Source organism: Elephantulus edwardii, unplaced genomic scaffold (assembly GCF_000299155.1).
Source record: "Elephantulus edwardii isolate Elephantulus edwardi_28Jun2011 unplaced genomic scaffold, EleEdw1.0 scaffold00176, whole genome shotgun sequence".
In the NCBI taxonomy this organism is placed as follows: Eukaryota; Metazoa; Chordata; class Mammalia; order Macroscelidea; family Macroscelididae; genus Elephantulus; species Elephantulus edwardii.
The window spans coordinates 3,656,595-3,666,111 of NW_006399926.1; positions in this window are offsets into that span (position 1 = coordinate 3,656,595).

Consider the following 9,517-nt stretch of genomic DNA (forward strand, 5'->3'; position numbering starts at 1 on the left):
GAGGGTTGGGAGGAGAAAAAAGTGCAACAATGAATGAATGGAAATCCAAAGTGTCTGTAAATTTTTACTGAAATTAATAATAAATTTAAATAAAAGAAAAAAAAAACCCACCATACACTTTAAGTTCTTTTAATACCATGTCTGCAGAAGAACTGAATAACTGCTTTGGATTGATCAGATCTGGTGACTACGATGCACTTCTCTCCATTTCTCTCAAGGAAATTTAGACATCAGAAGATGGCAGAATTGACTTCATTGCTAAATGGCAGTTTAAATTGGATGATGATGTGTCTTTATCATTCTTGTACACTGGCATTAACCATTGATAATGTTGAAAAAATAAAGATCAGATGAGATAAGGACACAGCCCTATGCTGAGAGACTAGAATTCACAGATCTCAGAGCTAACTCGATAGAGCTTGGATTGCTTTCCCAAATACTTTCTCCTGACTACTGTTCATCCCACATTTCAGCATGGCTCTCCTTGATGATATTTATAGTTTTGGGTTTTATCCCTATGTTCTTCATCCACCTTGAGTTATGTTTTCTATATGATGTGAAGTAGGGATATGGATCTTGTTTTAATTTTCTGAAAATAGAGAACCATTTTTGCCAGGTTAAAATGTCTTTCTCCATTCAATGGGTTTCATCTCTTTGTTAAAGATCAGGTAGATGGATTTACTTTTGGGTCCTCAATCTGTTCCATTTGTTAATGTATTTATCATTGTACCAGTACCAAGCTATTCTGATGTCCATGGCTATGTAGTAGGTTTTGAGAACAGGAAGTGTAACACCTTCTACTTTGCTTTCCATTTGAGTAGCACTCTGCCTATCTTGGGATCTTTTCCCTTTCCATATAGAGTTAGTGACTTACTTTTCTATTTCTTTAAACATGATGATAAGATCTGTATTGGAATTCCATTATTTCTGAAGAGTGCTTTTTGAAGAGTACTGAAGAGTATTTTCAAAATATTAAGTCTTCCAATTAGTGAGCATGACATATTTTTCCATTTATGTAGGTATGGTGTGGCTTTATAGCTGTCATTTTGCTGTACTCCTCAGTGATACTATTAGTTTATTTGTTCCATCTACTTTTCTGTGCTGAATTCATTTTGTTTATGACTTTTCTAATAAATTTCTTCATTGTTATTACTTTAGTATTTATTACGTTTTAGTGATTTCCTTTTTTCTTTTAATAAGGTTTATTAATCTTTGAAGTTATCTGGCAAATTATTATTTTATTCCAAAGTTTAAAACAGCATTTTATCTTGAAATTTCCTTTACTTCTTTTCTATTTTGAAGTTCTTTAAATACACTATTTAACTCTTTTTTTTTTTCTTTTCACATTGTGGTTGCCCTCACTTAAGGGCTGACACTTCTGGTTTTCCTATGTTTAGTCTTTTTTTTTTAATATATCTGTATTTTTGTGTCTAAGTCAGTTTCTGAATAATGCCATCATATATGTTAATTTCACTTTATCTCTCACTGTCAGTTCTCTGAAATAACTTTTGGTATTCTTGTATTGTTGGTCTCATTTTTACATATTCCTTTAGTTTCCATTTATCTAAAAATGTCCTTATTTCATCATATTTGAGGGACAATTTTTCTGGGTATAAAGCTATGGTTGGCAATTTTCTTCTTTCAGAGTTTTATATATGTCAACCCCATTGCCTGCTTGCCTTCATGATTTCTGCTAAGAAATTGGAGCTCAGACTTATTGGTTCTCCTTTGCAGGTAACTGTTTTTCCCAGGTAAGCTGCTTTCAATATTTTTTTTTTAATTTTGGGAAATTTTATTATGAGTGTTGATGGGTTTTTCTGGGAGGATATCAGTCTTGTTTGGGATTCACTCAGCTTCTTGAATGCATATTTTTCTCATTTTAATATTTTGGAGGTTTTCTTCCAACAAATATTCAGTGATTTCATCTGTGTCTTTTTGTTGTTGTTACGGACTCCTGTTCTGGAAATCCAGTAACATACAGTTATTTCTCCTGATGGTGCCCTACATACTTGTCATACTTTCTTCATCTTTTTTGCCTTTTTTCTGATTGTCCCTCTAACAAACTACGACTGAAGGATTTGTCTTCTACCTCACCATTTCTGCATATCATTTCATTTCTGCTCTATTTCCTTCCAACATGTCATCTATCTCTGAAATTTTAATCTTAATATTCTAAACTTCAATTTGTTATTTTTTAATGGTTCCTAGGTATTATTTGGTCTGTTGTGATTTTTTTTCATTTTTTTATTTCTGTGTCTTTTTCTCAATAGGCATAAGACACTTAACTATTATTCTTTTGAATTCTTTATCAGGATGTTTTCTTTCTCTTAAAGATGTTCTGATTTTGTATTTTCTCAGGGAGTTCTAGGAGTATAATTCATATACTGATGGTTCATAATTCACCAGGTGCTCCCATGATCAAGTTAGGCAATCTCCTCCCATGTGATCTATAGCCTTGCAAACCTGCTGGAGGGCCAGCTATGAGTAAGTCTTGACTCTCTGGCAATGGTTTTCTGAATATTTTGGCCACTTTTTGTCCTGTCTTGCCTTAATTTTCTGAATAGTTTAAAGTTATCTGTCACCTGCAAGATACTGTTATTGTTGTTGTCATCTTCGTATTATTTTGATGTCTCTGATTGAATCAAACTTTACAACCTTGGAAATTCTTAAGTGCTTTTGCTATAGATGGACAATTCTTAGTGTTTTACCTCCTGTCTTCAGGTAAGTGTAATAGAGAAAGATGATGTGAGGGCTATTTTCTGTTTTTGTTAAGCAGTTAAAACCATCTTTGTTTGGTCTTTACTCTTGTTCACTGGGTAAAACTGAAGAGGTATCAATATGGCTGAGGGGTGCGTAAACTGTTGGTATTTACTGCCAGATGGTGAAAAGAGAGGAGGAGAAACAAAAAACTGGCTTGGACATTGAAAGAAAAATAAATTCTCAAATTGACAGGAGTCTAAAAAGAATAAGGATAGGTTAAAAAGAGGAATTTAAAAAAAAAAACAAACAAACAAGCACAAAGGAAAGTAAAGGGGGAGAAAGGCAACCCTGAAGAGATTGTGTTGCTGTTGTTGTTGTTGTTATGTGCCATCAAGTTGCCTGCAACTCATAGCGACCTTATGTGCAACGGCCCTAAACCCTGCTCTATGCTGTGCCAATCTCACCATCTCCGACACACCTACCCCCATTACCCCAGCCATTGAATCAATCCATCTCATTGAAAGTCTTCCTCTCCTGTGCTGTCCCTCCAACCTCCCAAGCATGACGCGCCTCTCCAAGGCCTGGTCCCTCTTTGCAACATGTCCGAAGTATGTCAGACTAGGCTTCAGAATCCTTGCCTCCAAGGAGCAACCTGACTTCACCCTCTCCAGGACAAACCTGTTTGTTTTCCTAGCAGTCCATGGTATATTCAATACTCTTCTCCAACACCACAGTTCAAAGGCATCAATTCTCCTTCTATCATACCTAGTCATTGTCCAGCTCTCTGATGCATAGCAAATGATTGCAAAGACCATGGCCTGTACCAGGTGCACCTTAGTCTTTAGACTGACATCTTTGCACTTCAGTACTTTAGAGAGATATCTAACCACAGGAAAAGAAATCAAAGAAACAAGCAAACAAAAACACCAAAAAGGAATGGAGGAGATAAAATAAGAGGTGAGGAAAATTAAAGACCTTGGGAAGGGGACTGGGCACTTGACTGGTGCTCTTGGCACTGCCTTGAGAGGTTCACGTAAGATTTCTGGTCTGAGGCATTGTGTCTGCCAGTCTAGGTTGAAGTTAGGGTACCTAGTTAGGTCTTCTTTGTAGGTGTGTGGATATTTACTGTTGCTCTTATTACATGCTGTCGCGTCAACGACAACTCATAGCAACCCTATGCACAATCACTCTGAGTCCTGCTCTCTCCTGAGCCAATGTCACTCTGGCACACCTGCCCTCATTACCCCAGTTACAAGTCAATCCATCTCATCTGGGGTCTTCCTCTCCTGGGCTGTCCTTCCACCTTTCCAGGCATGATGTTCTTCTCCAAAGACTGGTCCATCCTGAATACAAGCCCAAAGTATGTGGGATGGAGTCTCAAAATCCTTGCCTCCAAGGAAAAGCTTGGTTTCACCCTCTCCTGTTAGTTCTCTTAGCAGTCCATGGTATGTTCAATACTCTTCTCCAATACCACAATTCAAAAGCATCTTCTGTTATCCTTGGTCATTGTCCAACTCTCTGATGCACAGCAAGTAATTGTGAAGACTATGGCCTGAATCAGTTGCACCTGAGTCTCCAGACTAACATCGTTGCTGTTCAGCACTCCAGAGACATTCCTGAGAGAAGATTTTTTTAATGTTGCTGTTGTTGTTACGCCCCGTCGAGTCACCTTTGACTCATAGCAACCCTATGTACAACAGCTCTAAACCCTGCTCTGTCCTGTGCTAATCTTATTGTCTCTGATACACCTATCCCCATTACCCCAGTGACTGAATCAATCCATCTCACCAAGGGTCTTCCTCTCCCACACTGTCTGTCCTTCCACCCTCCCAAGCATGACATCCCTCTCCAAGGACTGATCTCTCCTTGCAACATGTCGAAAGTATGTCAGACAAAGCTTCAGAATCCTTGCCTCCAGGGAGCAGCCTGGTTTAACCTTCTCCTGGATGAACAAGTTCATTCTTTTAGCTGTGTTGCTGTTGTTAAGTGCCATCGAGTTGTAGACAACTCATAGCAATCCTATGAACCAAAGACCTGAACACTTGAATAACTTTCCTTGTTTCTCCACATTCATAGAGCTTCTGGAGGCAAGTCATTTCAGAAATGATGCCACACCTGCTTCCAACCTTGTTTTAATCAGAAAGCTCCACCAAACACTGTCCACTATAAGTAACCATTATCACATTGCATTTGATATATCAGTGTCACAGTGTTTCTTATCATAGTACCCATGAGTTACCTCTGTACAGCAAATGGACAGACCAGTGCTCTACCACTTAGAAGAATGACCAAAAACAATTAAAAGCAGGCCTGAGGGGGCCACAGATTAAAATCACCCACCTTTGGCTTGGTAGCATAATTTTCTATACACTAGACCATCAGCTCTCTATGTTATAATTGTTAAGTGCTGTCAAGTCTTAGATGACTCATAGTGACCCTATGAACAAAAGACCTGAACACATGTATAACTTTTCGTCATTTCTCCACATTCATAGAGTTTCCGGAGGCAAACTATTTCAAAAGGGGATACCACTCCTGCTTCCAAGCTTGTTTTAATTGGGAAGCTCCACCCCACACTGTCCACTATGAGTAAACATTATCACATTTCATTTGACATATCAGTGTCACAGTGTTCAGTATCACAGCAATCATGAGTTACCTCTGTACAGCAAATGGACAAGCCAGTGTTATATCACTTAGAAGAATGTCTGACCAAAAACAATTAAAACCAGGCCCAAGGGCCCTAATGCATTTTTAAATAGGAGGCTGAATCACATCATCGCACACCCATTAGTGAGCCAACATTCCATCCTAATCCTCACCTATTCTTTTAGCAGTTCATGGTACATTCAATATTTTTCTCTAACACCACAGCTCAAAGGCATCAATTCTCCTTCTATCATCCCTAGTCATTTTCCAGCTCTCTGAGGCATAGCAAGTGATTGCAAAGACAATGGCATGTATCAGGAACACCTTAGTCTCCAGACTGATGTCATTGCTCTTCAGTACCTTGGAGAAGTCTCTGATGGCAGACTTCCCAATGAAACACAACTTTTAATTTCCTTGCTGCTGGTGCCAAGAGTGCTGATTGTTGAGCCAAGCAAAGTAAAGCTTTCAAAAATCTCAATCTCTTCACCATCCATCACAATGCTGCAAATCAACCCAGCGGTGACAATCTTTGTTTTCTTGATAGCTGCAATGCAATCCTGAAGGCACCCAGTTCAAGGCCACCAGCAGCTCCATGGGAGAAGCATGGGCAATTCCCTTCTGTGTGACTAACTGCCTCTGAAAACCCACTGAAGCAATCGGTTGGTACACAACAACAACAATTTTCCTAATACTACAGTGATAAACATATCACTGATGGACTTGTACTTCAGTATAAGTTTTTTTGCTTTATGTTATTAGGGTTTTTTCCTTTTGTACAATAAACACGATGTTAGTCCTCTTCAACTTACCATTCTTGGCACAAGAGACCATATGATTTTCTGATTAAAAAATCATAATATCAATTTACTTTACCTCACTAATACCTAGGCTATCAATCTTCAAAACTAAGGAAAGGAACCATATGATTATTTCAATGAATATGTAAAAGGCATTTAAAGAAATCAAACCCCTTACCTAATAAAAATCCCCAACATAATTAAGAGCACAGACACAAAATCAACAGAAAACATTACTCTCAATGGAGAAAGATTAATGGCATTCTCCTTGTGAATAGGAACAAGACAAAGTTGTTCATTACCAACACTCCTATTCAATATTATATTGGAAATTCTAGCCTGAGCAGTAAGATAAGAAAAGTAAGAGGCATTCAAAGTGGGAAAGAAGAAGCAAAATGGTATTGCATTCATGATTCTATATATAGAAAGTTCAAAAGACTCAATAAGAAAATTACTGGATCTAAATGCCTAATTTAGCAAAATAGCAGGTTACAAGATCAATATATAAAAATCAGTCAGGTTCCTCTATATTAACAAAAAAGCTCAAAAAGAGAAATAAGGAAAATAATGCCATTCACATTATAATCCAAAAAATGAAATATTTATGAATAAATCTATCCAGAGATACAAAAGACTTACAAATAAAACTATAAGACACTATTTCAAGGCTTTGCAGCAGGAAGAAGCACTGTGTGGTGCCCAAAGTACTTTGGGAGAATCACTGCTATTTAGCTATACCATTTGGAACCCCTTAAGCTCAAGCAGAAGGGAGTGGGACAGCTGGAGCAGCTCAAGTGAGGCAGGGATGCAAGTTCTGGAAGGGAAAAACAGGCTTCCTGGTTTTCCATTCAGGTACTTTGGGGGAATCACTGCTGTTGGGCCTCAGGCCTGAACAAATATACAGGTCCTTCACAAAACAAATTCTTGGTCATTATATAGGTACAATGACCTAATATCTACCAAGAAAAGACTCATATAATGTCAAGAAAGCAGCAGTCTGCCTTAGTTATCATGAAAAAATAACACTTCTCCTAAAAATAAAGACCCAATGAATGCTGCAGATAGAGGGGGGGGGGAAAAAATATATATATATATATATATTGCTGTGGAGTTATTTGAAGAGCTACAGAAGAAGATGCAAATGATGAAAGAAACAATTAAGAAAGCAAATACCTCAGAGACAACAGTCCAGAAGAAATATATTGATGAGAAATATATTGAACAACTATGGAATAAAATGCAAAAGATGGAAGAAAGAATTGATAGTATAGATAAAGAAGTACAAGAGCTTAAAAAATTATCACAAGACAGAGAGGGTGCTGCCAACACAGTACTGTAAATAACAAAAAAGTAATAAAATGTAATCCAGAATATTAACCAAAATGGCAGAAGTGTCCAACATGCTGGTAGGACAAAAATGTTAAACTGAAGAGATGGAACAGAGAATCAGTGAGAAGACAAGAGCCTCACTGAAAATATACTAGAAGAAAATTCAGAGGTGAGATGTAAAGAAAATGGAGAAAACATTAGAATCATGTGGGATGACATCAAATGGAATACTACACACACACACATAATTATATTATTGGAACCCCAGAACAAGGAAGTGATAGAGAAATCACTGAGAAAATTGTGGAAGAAGTACTAGAAAAAAAACTTCCCAGGTATTTTGAAGAACAGGGAAATCTACATTCAAGAAGCACAGAGAACATCAAATAGACTAGACCCAAAAAAGAAAAACATCAAGACATATCATAATTAAATTCTACAAATGAAAAGATAAGAATAGAATTCTAAAAGCAGCACAAGAAAAAAACAAAGAGTCACCTACAGAGGGATAATAATTAGGTTAAGTTCTGATTCCTCAGCAGAAACCATGCAAGCTAGAAGATAATGGATTGGCATATACAGAAAACCAAAAGAAAACAATTGCCAGCCAAGGATCCTGTACCCAACAAAGCTCTCCATCAAATATGAAGGCGAAATTAGATCCTTTGCAGAAAAGAAGACACTTAAGGAATTTGTGAAAACAAGACCAAAACTACAAGAAATTTTACGGGAAGTCCTTCACATAGAGATGCCAAAGAAAAGTTGATGGGCCATAGTAACTAGGAACAACAGAAAAAGAAACACGCTAAAATAGAAAAAGTAAAACCTGGCCTGAGAATAATCACACTTAATGTGAATAGACTAAATGTACCAATTAAGAGAAAAAGAGTAGCAGAATGGATTAAAAAAACAAAAGCCATCAAAGGCCTACACAGTGTTGTACAAGTCTGCAAATGTGGAAACATTTAAATCTGCATTGTCCAATAATTTATAAATTACATTTAAATATAAATAAATAATAAATCAGGGGCTAAATGTGATTATTAAATTTTTTAAATATGGCTAGGGGGGAAAAAAAACCCAACCAAACAGCAAAGCCCATTACTATGTAACCAAACAAACAGCAAAGTCCATAAAAATGTTGCCTACAAGAAACACATCTAAAAAAAAGAAGAGAAAGACAGACTCAAAATAAAAGGCTGAAAAAAAATATGCCAAGTAAATGGCAACCTCTAAAAAAGCAGGAGTGAGGGAGCTTTGGTGGCCTAGTGGCAAGAAGCTGTGCTGCAATGCCAAAGGCGCTTGGTTAAAATCCACCAAATGTTCTGCTGGTGAAGGAGGGGAAATTTCCTCCTGTTCCAGTCAGATCTGATTCAATGGTACACAACAAGAAAAGGGAGAAAAAAGCAGGAGTGGCAATATTAATTTCCGATAAAATAAATTTCAGAATGAAAACCACCATCAAAGATAAGGAAGGGTATTACTGATTAAAGGCACAATAGATCAAGAAGACATAACCTTGGTGAACATTTATGCACCAAATGATAGACTTGCAAAATACATAAAACAATGGTTAACAGAAGTGAAGAAAGAAATAGAGAGCTCCACAATAGTGGTAGGAGATTTCAACACACGACTATCACCAAAGGATAGGTCAACCCAAAATAAATTCAACAAAGATGCAGAAGATCTAAACTATACAATCACCCAACTCAACCTTATGGATGTATTCAAGGTACTGCACCCAACTAAAACTCAATTCACTTTCTTCTCAATTGTACATCGTACATTCCAATCACATATTAGAACACAAAGCAAGCTTCAACAAAACCATTGAAATAATGCAAAGTATCTTCTAAAGACCACAATGCCACAAAGCTAGAAATTAACTACAGGAGGGTAAAGCTTACAAAACCATAAATATGGAAGCTAAATAACTCTCTGTTAGAATATGACTGTGTGCAACAATGAATGAATGGAAATCCAAAGTCTCTGTAAATTTTTACTGAAATTAATAATAAATTTAAATTTAAAAAAAATTA